The 15,999-nt window shown below is 34.3% G+C and overlaps 1 protein-coding gene and 2 non-coding genes across 3 annotated transcripts in view; 2 read left to right on the forward strand and 1 right to left on the reverse strand.

The window, feature by feature from the left end:
* The window catches only part of LOC126916660 (ras-related protein Rab-37-like), a 172,181-nt gene extending 171,708 nt beyond the window's left edge, over positions 1–473 (reverse strand). The window contains exons 1-2 of the mRNA XM_050722688.1: positions 325–473; positions 155–253 (exon numbers count right to left, since the gene is read on the reverse strand). The gene's annotated coding sequence lies outside the window, so the exon portion shown is untranslated. The remainder of the gene's footprint in view (positions 1–154; positions 254–324) is intronic.
* An 8,031-nt stretch (positions 474–8,504) lies between these two features.
* Positions 8,505–8,577, forward strand: Trnav-aac (transfer RNA valine (anticodon AAC)). The gene has a single exon. It is a non-coding gene; the product is annotated as a tRNA-Val (tRNA).
* Positions 8,578–8,993: 416 nt separating this feature from the next.
* On the forward strand, positions 8,994–9,066 carry Trnav-aac (transfer RNA valine (anticodon AAC)). The gene has a single exon. It is a non-coding gene; the product is annotated as a tRNA-Val (tRNA).
* Positions 9,067–15,999: the final 6,933 nt, after the last annotated feature.

The raw sequence follows: 15,999 nt of genomic DNA on the forward strand, positions 1-15,999 counted from the left end.
AAAAGCTAATTATTTGTTCTAGTCTTAACAAATTCATCTCTAAAAATGATTCATATAATCACACTACTGCAGATAGATAAGGAACTGATCATTTTCTTCCAATCTCAACAAATTCAACTTTAAAATGTTTAACCTAAACAATAAAAACAATTACCTTTCTTTACACCTTAAATCTTCATGAAGAATCAAAAGAAATATAAAAGAATCTTCCTTCGAATAATACCAGCAATTCAGAGACACCTTGCATTTATTCCTAATGAAGAAATAACAAAATATAGATTAATCCAAATAATAACAAGTATTACTTTTATACACGTTTAATACCTTCGTCCAGAATCAAAAAAAAAAAAAAAAAAATGAAAAACAATCCTCTTCTACATAATATCAGCAGTTCACTGACACCTTGTACATATTTATTTCACCTCTAATAAAACGAACGAAGCCAGGATACGCAATAGATCAGTTGGTAGCATCACGAGGGCACTTTAATTGGACTCGTTAGTCTCGATAATCGATGAGACTCGCAGCGCGGCGAGCGAGGTCTCGCGAACCGTGAACGGTAACGCGCGAAACGCTGTTAAGTCGTAGGCGCGTTTACACTTTCGCCGCTTAACAGGATTTAGCGGACCCTCGCGAAATAAATCTCGGTTATTTCGGTCGTGGATCGCCGCTGCTCTCCGGCCTCGTCGCACTCTGCTTAGGGAAACTCGCATAAATTCCCCCGTTAGCTCAATAGCCTGCGTTTCTCTTCCGAATTATAGGTTAGGTTATAGCCGTGAATCATATTCAACGTGACAAAATCGCGAACACGAATTGCATGCATACTGTTAGTCGATACGTTCGGTGAAATTTGTATAACAAGATGGATAGTGATTTTGAAGAATTTTGTGTATCGCAGAAAATTTGGTGAATTGAAGATTGCGTGAATGCTGTTATTATGATCGAGTGTGTGTTATTACAAGGTATTTGTTTGTTTGTAAGGTTAATGTAACATTTTATATTGGTAGAAGAGATTTTCGTATTAGGATTTTTAATTTTATTTATTATTATGAATGTTTTGGAATGTGCGAATGAATTATTTAATAGGTTTGCCAAGTATACGTATGTATATGATTAGGAAAATTAAGATTTGCGAAAACTTATCTTATTTTCATATAATCTATACGTGTATATATATAGAACAATTATTTCAATTTAAACTAATTCATTGCTGTAACCATTCGGTTCCTATTTGGATATTTTTTCCATATAACAGATAGTTTACGACTAATTCGCATTTATACTTCAGACTCGAGCACGCTATATATGAATACTTCTATTGTGTTCGAATGTGTATGATTTCAAGGTATTTTTATTTTTATTGACGTTCTTGCGTTGAATTTTAATGCTACCAGAAGTCTTGCATAGTTAAATGTCACGTAATAAATACTTTCCGCGCCAGGCATCGAAAACGAATAAAAATTGTATCCAACGGCTAAAAATTCATAGCTTTCGAATAAACAATACGTCAATTAATAAGTACCTATTAAAATAAAATAAAAAATAGTCATTTCTGTTATCCCAAAACTCTTCATTATACATCGCGTAAAAAGCAACATTTGCATACATCACATGTCAATTTGACACGTCAATCTCAACTAATTCTTACAATTAGATATCTTCAGAACATACATTCCCTTAATATATTACCAATTGTTCCCAAAGAGGCACTTCAAACCGGAATCTTGTCATTAAAACGGGGTCGCGGTATCCAAAGATGAGAAGAATCAGCGCTAGTCGCTTTCGATCGCAGTAATTAAGGATTTTCCGGTGGGAAGCGAAGCTAACGAGCTGCTAACGAGCAGCTACGCTCATCATAATCGAAGCCGGACTATCGCTCGCGAAGCACATCGATCCCAAAGAATCGTGAACCATCGTCAACCAGTCGAGAAAACTAGTCGAAGTGTGGTTAAGTCGATGGAAAGTGTCGCGAACGTCACTGATCTTAATCTAGGATTACCGAAGCCGGTTTATTCGCGACAACTTCTATCTTTCTCTCTTTGTTTCATCGAGGTTTCTCTTTTCGTTCCGGGTTGGCTCCTTTGCCGGCGATCTTTCGTGGTCCACCGACTGCACCCTTCACCTTGCCTGTTTTCTCTTGCTCCCTTCCTCTTTTTCTGTCTCTCATTTCCTCGAGGAAAAATCTGCCGGTGGTGCACGGTTTTAATGAGTCTCCTTGAAGCCGGCCGCTCTTCTGCCAGTGGCGTAACACTTCCGGTGGCCTTTCCGTGCTCGATTCGCACTTTATCAGCTTGTTGTCGAGCTCTCTTGAATGGTTTTGTAATTTTGAACAGAAATACGAATAATTGTTTATGGGATTTTGACTAACGAATGAAATATAGATTTTTGAGATGTGTGATGATTAGCCTATGGATTTAGATGAATTATGATGGTTGTTACGATCACAGTGCTTAAATCACGATGATTATTGCGGTAGATTATGACGATTAGATTACCGATTTATAAGGATTTATAGTTTTATGGACACGATTAAGGAAATGGAATATAAATAGAAATTTGTTTCGCCTTCTAAAGATTGTAACATGAGTACTTTATTTTAAACGTTTTGTATATTTGTTCACGTTTATATTTGCCATAAATACATAAATATTCACAGTGTTTGAGGTTTTTCTTTATTCCAATATATGGCGTTTACATTATATTTTGTATGAATGGCAAGAATTAATTAATTCATCACAGTTTAAAGAGATTAGAAATTCTTAGATACTAATTTAGATAGAACTGTCGAAGTATATTTCGAAAGATAGTTCAGACTTCACAGAAGATCGATTGACTCCAATATTGAAATTCGCAAATAACTGTTGAGGTAATAAAAAAAGAGGCTGATACAATTTAAAATAGTATTCCATATTTGATCGTAGCTGATTTCTATCGAGTCTTTCACCACATGCTACGACACTGTCGCGACTCTTGGTTACCTCTTCTCTGTTCCTCGCGTCTTTTTTCCATGATCCGCCTCCGCAGTCCGCTACAACCTTCTTGGGTCTTTCAATATTCACGTGGTTGCTCGAGAACCACTCTTTCGTAGAAACATCTACGCCATTCCACCATTTTTCTAGATCATATACCGTTTTCAACAAAGAGAAGCGGAAAGTGTACGGAAATAGTTTGAAGTATTTGAAATTTATAATTCATTGATATTCTAATGATAATTAAATTGTAAAACTCTCGACTTATATATCTATAGAATATAAGTTACAATTAAAATGATACACCGAAAATAATAACTCTATGCAGTTGTGTCTATATCTGAATAAAAGAATCGAGAAATAATTTTGTTAAAATATTTTCAGTAATTATAAAACAGGAAGATATTAAAAATGTGTTATTATTTGGTAGGTTTGTTGATTTTAAAATCTCATTGTAGAAATCGTCGTATATTATCTCTATTAGACATGTACGACTGTTCTATAGATAAGATAATGTTATCTAATAATTTCATTTATGTATTATGTATATATTTTTGTTATATGTAACTTGTTGATAAAACATTTACGAACCTAGGTATCGTACCCCATTTCTTTCAACTTTTATTATAGAATATGCCGATATCCATCATTTTCCTGATTCTTGCACAAATTCCAGTGTTTCCGAATTAACCTGCACGTTCAAGCAGTAATTTTCTTCTCAAGTTTGTACGAATTTGTTTGCATATTCGTAATTGTGATGGTCTTTAAAATGCAACTGTCTAAGTAATGTCGTAAAGTACAAAAGCATCTATAAAAGAAGAGCATTGTCTCAATGCAAAATTAAAAGGATACACGACCAGCGAAAGTTTGAGATCGCTGGGTATTTTATATTTTATGTAGTCCAAAAATTCGGGAAGAGATCAATTTAGAATTTCGCTATCTCAGACAACTTTTTAGTAAAAAATTGTATCGAAGTAAAGGATATTATCATTAACAGATTGCAAACTGTTGTAATTTTATATCTTTATGAATATTACTAGAGAAATGGAAGGTAAATCAAAATTTGTTTCACCTACTGGATATTACAATAAACTCTCTATTTTGGGTATTTTACATATTCTTGCACATCGCGTGTATTCTATAGATCTCTGTACATTGAAATTCTCCAGAAATACATAAGCTTCTGCAGTCTATCGATCGATATCTGTAGCATTAATTTCGAATTAATAATGAAACTAACACGTATATCAACGGAGATACAATTGGAAAAAAGATTGTAACCAACAAACAGTAAGATATGATCTAAATGTACTTTCGTACCATTGAAAAGATTAAATATTTCCATAAAATCCTAACCCATTTCTCAAATAATCACGTTAAATACAACGTTGAACGATTAGCTCGGCAAGCTTCGCGTATCATACTCGACAGAGTTCGAATTCAAGCATCCCAGAGCGGTCGAATTCCGTCGACGACGAAACGATGGGATTCCAGGCCGGCTGACAGCCTCGAAATCAATTTCCAAATGGACGCCGGGGATCCAGCGTTTCGGATCTCGTGGATCGAAGGCGTCCGCGGCATCCTACGATTCTGCTCCGCGAGTCGCCACACGAATTTGTCGAGCGGAAATACCGCCTTTTATCCCGGTTGCTCCTCTGTCTCTGTCTCTTTTTCTCCCTCGTTCGTTACTTGGAACGGCTCCAAAAGTGATTTGCATCTAACGAAGCCACTTTGTTCTCGCGCGACGTGGCTTTTCTTCCCCGACACCCGGCCATCCAAAACGAACTGCCACGTAAATATCCGAATGGAATAGCTTCATGGAGTAATATTGCCGTGAAAACGAAATAAAATTATTTGGAGAGTTGAGGCAGTTAATGATTTAAATGTCCGAAAAATTAGAAGTGATTTAATAGAAAGGAATGTAAATTCCATGTGAAATACAGCAGAAAATATTAGAATCATTGATGTGATTTATTTTAGCGTGATGTAAGTTGACGTAAGTTGATGTAAGTTCTTTGTTGAGAATGTTTGAGGGGAGGCTCGAGATTCGTTTTACTTTCCTGTGATCGAAAATCCTTCCTCGCCCGGAATCGATAGGTTCGTAAATCGACTGAGAAACTGAAGAATTATTCATGGAAAAGTAGCAGAAGACAATGTACTCACTAATGAAATTTAATATTTTAACCAACAGTTGTTTATATAAATATTCATCGAAATCGATAATTAAATTAACCAGGTGATAAATGATTTTCAATTAAAATTCTGTTCAGTTTTTTTTAAAACAGATACAATCTGCAACAATTACAAGATACTATTTCCAAACAAGCATCTATACAAAAATTGTGCAAGTCTTCCGAATAATCCTTCTATTAATAATTAATCTAAAACAGTGACACTGGTAATAAATAAATAAATATATAGTACCAGAAAGTAATAATAGTCTTTTCTGATTCATATTCACTAGCAGAAATTCGAAATCAACAATTTACCATTAAATCGGTATAGCTACCTGCCCAGAATACCAATTACATAGTTTCTGAACTCAAAATGAGTCAGTTTTGGGTCACTAATCACTATAGTGCGAAGGCATCGATCGTCGAATAACGTAACCGGGAGTTAGCCTCGCCGTGGTTGGTTAATAACGCGGTCTGCTTCACCGTGAATTCCTCGTGATCCAACCCCAAAGGCGGCTTGGCCCGTCAGTCCTGTTACGTTTTATGTCATTGGGCTTTACGGAGCTTTCATGCTAGCCAGGAGGGTGGTCCGACACTCTTCAACAGTGGTCCGAGCTCTCCTGTTTATCGACTGTTGCGAGTCGTTTGGCACCGGCGCTTATATCACCCTCGCACAACCTTTTTATCTCCTTTACACCCTTTTCATTCGCACGAGTTGTTGATTCTTCATACGAAATTTTAAGCCTCTTTTGATGTTGAATGGTTGAGACGCGTTGAGTTGAATTGTTTCAAAGTATTGGAAGATTTATACTTCAGAAGATTTGTTAAGGGATGATGCGGGCTGCTATTTGACGATGATTGGCATGAAATGATTTAATATGAAAAGGTGAAACTTGAATACACTGTGAGATGTAGAGTTCTGTTTTAGACTATTTTAGATCATAGATACTGCGAAAAATTCTTATACAAACTTTTTACGAATATATTATGTGTGTTTTACGAAATAATTTGAAATCTCATTGGTACTGTAATGAGATCTGACTATCATGATTTGATCAAATTAGAAAATAATCTGAAAATATGTACTTTTTTGAGCTACATGATATTCAGTGCAGGTATTTATATACGCTTTGCAGAGCTCACAAAAGTATTCAACCAGTCAATTAGTAAACCTTAACATTCGATGAGGCCATCTTCAACAGCTATTTACGTTATTAACCCTTTACTAAATATTTGTTATAAATATCTTGGAACTTCAGATTGGTTTTAAATCTGACTAACGCAACCTTGATTAAACCACAGATCTTCCTGCATTTATAGAAAATTTAAAAGTGCAAAATTGTACATGTAAAAGAATACCTAGACCATCCAAAGTATAGCGTTCTTCATAATGCTTGGTAGTTAAAACAATTACCTACCGAGATTCTACTTTTTAAATTATATTTTCAAAGATATTAATTGCACAAAAATCCACCGTAACAATCCAGTCGTAATAATCGTGTTACGTTACAATACTAACGAAATTTCTAATTACTTTATATAACACGCATGCTGTTATTATACATAAAATTGTCCTATAACAAATGCTCAAATATTTTCGTGTGCCATTGTATCGTTTCCACGTACGTATACATACAGCACGTAATACGAGGAAAATCGAGCAAGTCGGTGGAGCGCGAGTCAATATTTACCAGGAGACCAGAGACGTGGCAGATTTTCGTCCTTCCGCTGGTAAGATCCTTGTACAGCGAGTCGAAGGATCGCGATGGCTCCCATGGATAGGCAGGAGGATGGGGTGGGGACAGGATACGCCAGGTTTTCGGGACGAGAGCGCGAAGAACGCGTGGGAGTGGAGGCTCGTCAAGGACAATAGAAGGCCCGTGAAAGGATCAGAGGAACAGGACGCGGTGCTGGTCCACCGACGTGTGTGTCGGTGATTTGGTGCGCGGCGCTGATTGGTCGGCCGCCGGGTGGATCTTCGATTTACGATGCTGCTGTGCGTCGAATGACACGCGGCTTCCTTCCAGCGCCGATTTCGATTAACCCTTTCGCTATTCGCAGGTAGCTACTCGAAAACTGTGCTATATGGGACTGTCCTAACGCGTGGGAATGAGACTGTGAAGAGGAGAATTATATGTAAGAATTGGGTAAAAACGTATTGGTTGTATTAGGAATTTAAATATAGTACTCTTGTAGTAGAATTACTATACTACAGATAGTATAGTATATTTATTTATTTATTTTCATTTTATTTGGCTTATTACATATAATTGATATAAATTTGTTATATTACATATAAATTACATATAAATTACATGTAAAAAGCGGACAGATTATGTTAGAGTATTACGAATTTAGTATATCACAACGTATGTTGCTTAGTGGTATCCGAATTTCTTGATAAAAAGTATGTCATTTTCTTGTACAACCCTGCTTATAATTTTTAAGTTGACGCATTGAAAATAAATATTAAAAGACGAGAAGATGTTATGAATCATATTCACTCATAGACTTTTATAATACAGAAGCAATGCTCTGTCAAATTGTTGGGAAAGAAGAAAGGAAAGAAGGATATTATTTAGTAATTATTTTATAACTATATTATATTCGCTACCGCTATATGTACGTACAAATTTTGGTAAAAATATACTTAACATGCCGGTACATAGAATTCAATCAGATGACTACACAGGAAAGATTGAAGCGAAAGAAAGAATTGCGAAATTATTAAAGTTCTAACTGCTTGATTTTCTGAAAATGATACATATGCATTTCATGATTTGGTACAATTGGTACAACAATTGGTACTTTATGTCATAAATATCCACAAAGTTTAGTTACAGGATCCTTGTAGAATTTGGAGGTTATGTCTGTACTATAAACGCGTTAGAATTTGTAATTCAATTTTATACTACACTGCACACATTCGTTGACGGAAGCTTACAAATACGGTTTCAAAGGATATTAAAGATTATTTCATGATATATGAAAAAGAATTTTAATCTAATCTTTTATACATAAATCCATATCAATCTTTTATACATAAAAACCAATAGTGCATGTTATGAATTTCACGCGTTCAGATAAATATCTATCTCTACATTAAAAAAGGACACTGCACATATTTTACAATAGCGTTGTACTTTACTTCATTTAAGAAAAAAAATCACTAAAAAGAAACTAGGGAATTAATTGATCGTGATTAGTAGTTTCTTACAATTATTTTATATATACCGGAAGCGTCTTTATATTTACTTCATTAAATTTTAGCTATAAAAAGAAAATGAAAAATAAATGATTGATAAATAAATTTAAATAAATGCAAAATCCTGGACTATCTCTAGTGAACAGCCAACATCTGGTTTCCGTGGTGTAGTGGTTATCACATCCGCCTAACACGCGGAAGGTCCCCGGTTCGATCCCGGGCGGAAACATTTTTTTTATTTTTTTAGTATCTACGTACCTACGTTTAAAAATATCAGCTGATTGTAATGTAATTTTAAAATACGATCAACATCATTGTCTACTATATTTACCACGGCCGTCTAAAATTTTAGTTTAAATCACTATTTTATCGATATTTCTTCGTATTCATTTATTGCATTAAAAGTAATTTCAGTAAATATTTACCATTATTTGTTCATATCTGATTTTTAATATGATATTCATGCATATTCACTCACACGCTTTAAAAATTTGCAGCCTATATTTCATAGTATAATGTAGTTTTAATTATTAAATTAAGGTTAGAATCATATACGGTCAAGCAATAAAGAGATTTAAAAAATTTTTTAAATGAAAATTTAATATTCTCCTTAAGGGTGATGTTGAGAAATTGATGCACAAGCGCGTTTCCGTGGTGTAGTGGTTATCACATCCGCCTAACACGCGGAAGGTCCCCGGTTCGATCCCGGGCGGAAACAGATACTCCTTTTTTTGCATTAAATCTTTTGTAGAAAAATTTTGCACAGTGTACAAGTTACTTTTAATTGAAAATAGAAATAACAAAATTAAAGCGGAAGTATTTAAAAACAGTACCCGTGTAACGTAGTTTATCGTTGATGTGTGTCGTGAGATAATTGTGGTAAAATGAAATTTTTAAGAATCTTAATATGTTTAGAAATATTTCATTAACAAAATATCTACGAACTTCGATACTTTGGACATACAACCGCTATTCTCTAGACTTTTCGATATTTCTTGGGTTATTTTTTAGAATTTTCAGTATCAAAGCGATACAACTTAGAACTCCTCTCAGACTTTTTACAACATATAAGAAAATTTCCTCGACCTTAATTTATTACCCGTACGATGCTAATATATTGACGAATTTATTAAAAAGTTATAGCTTACACCAAATTCGAAAATTTCATTAAAAACAGCGAGGTGCAAAGGTAAAGCAGACAAAATACTTTCCAGCGTTTTAAAAACGCACGTCCATGCCTCATACTTCACATTAATGATGTTTCACCGGCGGCATATAAATCTGTAGCACTGAAAGCTTCATTTATCCATTTCGCCGGCACTTGTTCCAAATTTTCTGTGAAGAAGATTTTAATGTCCGACATATCGCGACGTGACTACGCGAAATTAAACCATTAAACCGTTCGTAACTACATAGAATCCGATGTTAAAGGGATTAGGTGTCCTATTTAATATTTTTCCTTGAACATTTACAGAAAAACAGTTTATTTTAAAAAATATTTTGGAGAAGAAAGTTCCGTTTAATGCAAACTCTTTCCGATTACTCGACGCATGAAGCTTTAAATTCAAAGAAATAATTCTGTGAGCTACTTAATCTCTTCCTTAATACATTTAGTATATTAACTATATTTTGCTAGCATTTATTAGTGCATTTAATTCATTTAATACCACTAATATTGGCATCATTTCTGAAAATAAATATATTTCTCCCTAACCTTTACTAACAGAAAATTATGTTTTATCGAAAACAACGAGTATCCTAATATCGACACGAGTATAAAACCAACTTAACAGTTTTGAACCGGTATAAAATCTATATAGAATCCTTATAGAAGTAGAACAGAACAGATATCAAATAACTGGTGAAACGAAAAATAAGAAATCAAAAATATGGCAATGGTCTGTCAACCATCTCTTTCTTAATACATTAGTCATAGCATGTATATTAAATTTTTACATTTACAAGTGATTTTTCATCCTCTTGGTCTCCTCTTAGATGCTATAATTAGTATTCACATATTTTTAATCGATATATTCTAGAATCATTTCAATATACTATAATTATTTCTTATCTTATAATTAGATCGAGCATATTTATGCAAACTCAGTTTGCCAAATTCCTATTTTGAAGAAATATCCTAGAACCCGAATAGACACTTGTTTCGTCTTTTAAATATTCCAATAGATACTTTACTTTAGTTGCTTTTGCTTATTATATGCATTCTGCATATTATTGTATTTTTAAATTTCTCATAAATGTATAAACATTCGCAGTTCATTCATAACCGTTTCAGCCAAAACTTTATTGACAATTAATATTGGAGCCTTTCCAACTCTTAAGGAAAATTCCTAACAACCAGCCTACGTCTTAAGAAGCGCTCGAAATCATCGACAAAATTCAAGCCCGCGAATTATTCAGAATAAAAGCATCGTCCCAGCGAACGTATAACGAAGAACAGCGCGGGGGTGGTTTTCGAGGGTGCAGCGGAAAGATATCGGAAGGAAAATCGGGCCATGAGCCAACCAGCGAATCTGGAGGCCGTTCAGCGTATCGAGGTCACGACACGTTATTTCGAGACCTCTTTCGCGTCGGTGCTGGCTACGATGAAAGAGCCCCGCGATGATTAACTGTGATCAAGGAAAATGCTGGTAAACCGGAAGCGAGTAATGAAGAGAAAGGTTGGAAACAAATCGACGTCACTTATCACAGTACTAGATAGACAAGTTGAAGAATGTGAAGGCATTAAATACTCTCGATTTATAGGAGAATTAAATTAAAAAAAAAAAAAAAGAAAAATGGAAATGAGTATCTATACGTAAAAGTATCTACAGTGGCTCGAAAAGTATTTGTTCACCTGTCATAGAAAACTTTTTCGTGCGTATTTTATTATTTTGTCATGTACGTTAATTAAGCAGATATTTCAAGAAAAGTTCTCGGTCTCCTCGAGCTGGTGGAAAATTTTTTCGAGTCCTTACGGTCCGGTCGTGTCGGTCCGAAGTGTGCGACTTTCTCAAAACCGAAAAGCGATTAAATAAACGTTACATTCGACTAGAATACGTTGAAATAGTACGATTCGTGCAAGAAATGCGTATCTTGTAACGTTAGTTAAAATATTCTGAACTTTGATTACCTATCACTATAATGGGACGCAACTACTATCATTATATAGGCAAAATTTGAATGCGATATAAAAATATTGTGCAGGAGTTTTTGTATTTATTGCAAGCTTGTATTTAATAAAAAATTAGTGTGCTAATAATTAATATTAGTATATACAGTAGGGATTTTCACCTTCAGCATATAACAGTTGTTTAAAGATGTTCCACTGAACAGACTGAGACTTATTAATATCGTGCATGATTGCCTGTTCAAATATTTTTACAATCTCTGCAAAATATATTTATGTTACGTGTACTAAACATCTTGTAACCTTTGCATATACTTTTAGAATCGTCAAACATTTTACCAATAAAGTCCTGATAATTGGATGTCAATACAGTGCTAATAACATTTCAAAATGTTTAGTATAATACAGATAACGTGTTCATAAAAGATGCAAACAAGTGTACGAATACTTTTGCCAGTTATTGCGCAATGATTAGATTGCGGATTTTCATGCATTTATAAATGGGTCGGGGAAATATCCACAATAAAGCACTGGTTTAATAAATAAATTTCACAACGAAAATGAAAAATTGAATAAAAATTATATTTTTCGGAAAATCGATTCGAGATTTAAAATCATTAATCTTTGGAAGCATTTTTATTTTTTTAACGTAGAGGCTCCAGATAAAGATATTGTTCACGCGAATGTTAAAAACAGTAGGAAGTAGAAAATCGACGATATGTAATCGAGTGAACGAATAAGAGAATGTGAATTGGTGAATTTACCTGAAACTGTTATTTAATGCGACAATTAGTTTCATTTTATTACTTCGGCGTTTCAATAATCGAAGAACAATCGTTTCATTTGTTGATTCGGACAAGAATTATTCATCGATATTACAGGATATTAATGCGGTAATTTGGTAAATTTGAACATTGAAAATAATTCGATATTATAATTCCAATAATTTATTCAGAAACTATCGGTTAGCATAAAACAGTCAAATGTTATTTCTGTATAATAACAATAAATATGGTAGCAAAACACGTAAGTATAATTGGTATAGTTCTATTCGTTAAGATTTTATTATTATGGAAAAACGCTTATAACATATATAGTACAGGTACTTATACATTATTTTCCCAAAATATTTCTCAATATTACCTGTCACGTTTAAATACAATAAAAAAAAGTAAGAAATATCTACCAAAAGAAAAAAAAATATAACAAAAGTACTGAAAAGAAATAGAAGAAAAATAAAAAGAAGAAAATATATATTATTCGAGCTTAATGAATTCATCCTTGAAGAATGATTACCATGACTGACACAAATTGAGCATCGAATGAAATTTAAGGCGTGGCATCAGCATGATAATTTGAGACGTTAAAAAGCGACATTTCGGCTGCATCAACTTCGTGTTATTATTAGAACTGGAAAGAAATTACGGCGTATCAGCCGGTTATCGATGATCACAGATTCACGACCTCGTGAAACGGTTCGCCAGCTTATCGGAAAGTAACGCGTTCGACGAGTCTTCGAGGCCTCGATTACGCCTCCTCGATCGCCTTGAGTCACCCCGTAAATATCGTACCGCGATCTTAATAAACCAGCCCGGGGAACCGTTCCTGCTTTTATCAATCGAACGACGCGCCCGGCGATTTGTGGAAGCCGATACGACGAAATACGTGAGCCCACGACGATTCATCGATTCATTTTTCCGCCTTGTTACGATAAAGCGGGAATTTACGAACTTGCGCCTCTACGCGAACCTCTCGATCGTGTTTCTTTTGCAGTTGTACGTGTAATGCAATTTCGAGGTACCGTTCTCCACTTTGTTACGTTTAATATGGTTGAAACATCCGAAAAAAAAGAAAAGAATTTAACATGGTACTATATCGGAATTTTAATTTATCCGAATTTATCGTAGAAGATAAATAGTATTCTTTATACTGGAATGAAGATTTGTTGAAATATTGAAAAGAAGCGAAAGCTGCGTTGTTCTCATAGTTGCAGAGAAACGATAGAATTTCTGGACTATAGTTGACAAATTAATGATTATAATTAGTAGACTGCGAATTTTCTTGCATTTTTACGAAACTTAAAGGCTCAGATACATTGAGAACGCGCACGATCTATAAAAATATATAAAGTCTGCGATATTCATCATACCTTTCCAAATATCTACACTGTATATCTAATATTTAACAGGTAAAGCTTCTTTCTACTCAGGTACCATCTTTTTTTAGTCATATTTATAAAAATACAAGTTTGCATAAATGTCCGCAGTCTAATAATTACTTAGTCACTTATGGCATTATATATTCTATCACAGAGACGTAATCGAATCTTTTCCAAGCTCATCCGTGATTCCATCGGCCGCAATATGGTGACCAGCCCTCAGCGACGCCAACAGGCATTGATTTCACGCGTGGGCCAGGATGTCGGGATATCGATCGCGCCCCCTGCAACGTTTCTCGCCTTCTTCACTTCGTCTCGATCCCCCTAAAACCGTTTCTCCCCGCGTATTTCATTTATTTTTTTTTCTTTTTTGCCGTGTGATTTTTAATCTCGAGTAATTGGAAGCGTGATCGATGAAACGAAGGTTGGTTACGTGTGCGAAGAGAACGATTTCACGCTTGTATTGGCAATAATTTTTCATGTGTTTGCTGCAAATTGAAACATTTTTGTAGGTATATACGTAGCGTGTGAATAAGTTTATGTTGGTTACAATTTCTGGTATTTCATGCGCAAATTTTGCAATTTTTATAACGATTTTTTGATTATAGTTCCGCATCCTCAATTTTAATTTTATTAGTATTATACTTGTGAAAAATCATTAGAAAATTATCGAAAAAAATTGTTATTTCATACGAACGAATTACATACGTTTGATATATTGAACTCATACGTTCAGTATCATATTCGCGATCTTTTGTTTTTCACGTCTATATCCGTTGCATCTTTCGATCACTGCTCTGATACTTGTGAAAAATCATTAGAAAGTTATCGAAAGAAATTGTTATTTCATACGAACGAATTACATACGTTTGATATATTGAACTCATACGTTCAATATCATATTCGCGATCTTTTGTTTTTCACGTCTATATCCGTTGCATCTTTCGATCACTGCTCCGGTTAATCTTAGTATTCATGCGAATATTGTATTTCGTTGTTGTAACGTTGTAACCGTCTTTCTAATTTAGATTCTCGGAATTGTTTATTTAATTCATCGCAAGTTTGTCAGTGGAATTTAAATAAGGAAACTGTATGAATATCGACATAGATATCATCAATTTATTATACTTCTGTAATTCCGGCAAGTAGATTCCACAAATTTTTGAAATCCTAATTTTAGATGAATATAAAATTCTGATGAATTAATCCTTTTCCTGATAATCTTGGTTAATTATTACATTTCGTATGAGGATCCTAAGTTATAATAACCGAACAGTTCCATGAACTGGAAATTTTAACAAGGAAAATTTATTCACACGTCGTAAGAGATTTTTAATGAAAAATTTACATACGCCAATTAACGTTTATATGCCTCAATTATATTTTGAAACTGATAGTTCCATAAAAATTGCAGTTGATCAGCTCGAATTCTAATTGTGAACGACTTATATATAAATTTGAAGAACATGTGATAATATCAGAGAATAATATAATTAATACAATGGAACCTCGATAATTCGAATCTCAAGGAAAGAATTGACATCTTCGAGTTATGGATTGCTTTCGACCTATCGAAGCTATTCGTATTCAAATTCAACTTACAGAGGCTTCATAGATAGATTAGGTTTCCCGGTCTATAAATATTCAAAGACGTAGAGGCGCGTAACAAATCAAACGATTACGCTTTTGACTCGACTGACAAAAGGCGATCGGTTTGATCAGCAGCAAGAGCAAAGACGCGACGAAAGACAATATGTACATAGTCTTCGTGCAAAAAAGGGGGGACATGGTACACGTTAATTTACAAAAGCTTGAGCTTCGCTAAATTCGACGAATAAAATAACGCATTTAAACGTGAAGAAAATAATTCGACATATAAAAAGTTTATATTTCGACCTAGAGAGCTTTGCTTCCAAGTCATAGAGGTTCGAGTTACCGATGTCCTACAGTAGATTTAATTTTTGTTAAGTTTCGATCTTTTATCGGTTATTTTATGACTGAAAAAATTCGGTCGTTCGTGTATGGTAATACAACGCGATGGATATTTATTGCAGTTACAGTGCGCGCGTTGCGCTCAATATTGTTCGCTCTCAGTGCGTGAAATATTAATGGTGCGTTGAATTTATTCGTTGCTACGGTGCGAAATATTTCATAAAATTTCACATGTGCAAGTTGAACGTTGAAAATGCGTTTATAACGGCGACAGAACTGGAAAGCTTCACAACTGTTTTATATTTTCAGATACGTAGGTTTTCACAGTTTATGCGAAACGTGTAAAAACTAAATTTCCATTTTATTGGCCACATAGATCAGGCACCTGGTTTTTCAAATATTTATCTCTCAAACTAAGCAATATATCTCTTAAA

The sequence above is a fragment of the Bombus affinis genome, chromosome 5 (assembly GCF_024516045.1).
Source record: "Bombus affinis isolate iyBomAffi1 chromosome 5, iyBomAffi1.2, whole genome shotgun sequence".
Classification (NCBI taxonomy): Eukaryota; Metazoa; Arthropoda; class Insecta; order Hymenoptera; family Apidae; genus Bombus; species Bombus affinis.